We start from the raw sequence: 2,000 nt of genomic DNA on the forward strand, positions 1-2,000 counted from the left end.
TTAGAAAATAAGGTAACATACATAAAAAATATCAGAATGCACTTTCAATTAATAAACTTTGAAAAATTTCACATAATTATTTTAAGTGACACATAATTTTTCCCACCCTAGATTTCTATTATCTAGAAAACATCTGATATGTAAAAAAAGTGCATAAATGTGAGTATCCAAGTAAATAAAAATCTAACATTGAGGGAATTTCAAGTACTTGAAGTTAAACACAGTATAATAAATTACCTCCCTTTGACCTAAATTTCACCCTGTTAGAACTCCACATCTTTGTTATATATAACAAAAAACATAAATAGTATATCGGTAATCAAAATAAAAAAATAATTAAATTACAAAAATTCAACACATTTCAATAACATATTTAGTGTGGATGGAGTAATGGTGGCTCAATGGTCAAAGTAGTTCAACTACTGTATCACTAGCCTGTCAACACTCTGAACCCTCATATTGTAGGTGTGTTTAACGTCAATCTTAATTGACTAGAATTGCCAGTTTCTCTGTTGAAGGGGATGTTTTCACCAGGCTGTCTCCACAAATAAAAACTGGCAGCCAAGATATAGCAAATCATGCTGAAAGTGGTGTTAAATACCAAAAATCAATCAATCTACTTTCATCAAGATATTCTTCAACTATGCTTCTTGTAAAATATTCTTAAAATAATATACCCTTTGTTATAAACTCAGCTAAAAATGACACAAAGGTGAAAAAATATATTACAATATGCAAAAATAAAAAACATTTCAATAATTGAACATTTTTTTCTTTTTCTTTTTTTCTTTTTCTTTTTTTTTTAGATTCTCCATTCTTAAACTACTGGAAGTGCCTAGACATGAGTATGAACAGAAAATAGAAAGTAATTTTTGAAATTTCAAAGACCTATTAACCTACAACTTCCAATCTTGTTGAAAATGGAGAACCTGTACATAATTTTTTTTTCTTTTTGTAAAAATTATAAACATTTTCTCAAACATACACAAAAAAAGTCTGAATTACATTCTTTACTGTTACAGTAAAATCACATAGCCCTTTTATGCAGCCACCGTTACCTGAAAAAGAAATATACAGAATTAAACGTAATTGTTAAAATCTGAAAATTGAAACAATATCAAATGCAAAATAATAAATAACTGGTCATTATAATCATGATTCATAAAACCTTTCTCTTACTTTGTTGAAAAGTGATTTGCTGATATATTTTTTGAACTACCAGTCTTTATTAGCAGAAAAGGATGAAAAACAAGTCAATGGTAGATGTCTAACATATTTCTTTTTTTACATATTTTTTTTTTTTGTATTGGTTCTTACCATAAAAGTCAGCTCCAATGCCCTCTCCCAGCTTCAATCTTTACAGACAAGCTGTGATGCTAACCTGAAAAATAAAATTAGTCATTGAAGATTGTTTAAAAGGATCATTTTTGATATACTGTATGTATATTCCATATTTTGAATGATTGATTCATTTGATTGTTGGTTGCTAAATGTCAAGTGGCAAATTAAATAGTCTATAAATATGTAATAGAAGTTGAGAACAGCAAACCAGCATCCCAACAAACTTTTACATAATCAAATCAGATAATTAAATTTACTCCTTTAAATGCAATTAAAGAAAGCAAAGACTTCATACCAAACTCCTACAAACCTTCACAAATAGAGCACATGCTATTTCCAAATACATTTTATAATACTTTTTCTTTTTTCAAAACAGGACTAACATACTGGTACATACCTTCGTATTAGCTGTATTAGACCACCAAGTCTTATTCCCACACCATGAAAACATGTCACAGAAGAACCTAAAAAGAATTAAAAAAGACACATTATATATTTTACAAATCCATTTCTCTATAAATATAAAGTCACTATATAATGTTCTGATTTCTTACAAAATGTACACAATAGTATCAACACAAGTTTGTAAGATAAACTGTTGACAGAGATGTCTCGCCTAGCAGCGGAAAATGAAAAACATCTGATGATTAGCAACATTG

General features: G+C 28.4%; 1 long non-coding RNA gene across 1 annotated transcript; it reads right to left on the bottom strand.

Annotated features, from left to right (window-relative positions):
* Positions 1-838: 838 nt before the first annotated feature.
* On the bottom strand, positions 839-1,800 carry LOC127709313 (uncharacterized). The gene is made up of 3 exons (XR_007985584.1): positions 1,739-1,800; positions 1,318-1,381; positions 839-1,058 (listed from the first exon to the last, which is right to left on the bottom strand). It is a non-coding gene; the product is annotated as an uncharacterized LOC127709313 (long non-coding RNA).
* Positions 1,801-2,000: the final 200 nt, after the last annotated feature.

The sequence above is a fragment of the Mytilus californianus genome, unplaced genomic scaffold, assembly GCF_021869535.1.
Source record: "Mytilus californianus isolate M0D057914Y unplaced genomic scaffold, xbMytCali1.0.p SCAF_7, whole genome shotgun sequence".
Taxonomy (NCBI): Eukaryota; Metazoa; Mollusca; class Bivalvia; order Mytilida; family Mytilidae; genus Mytilus; species Mytilus californianus.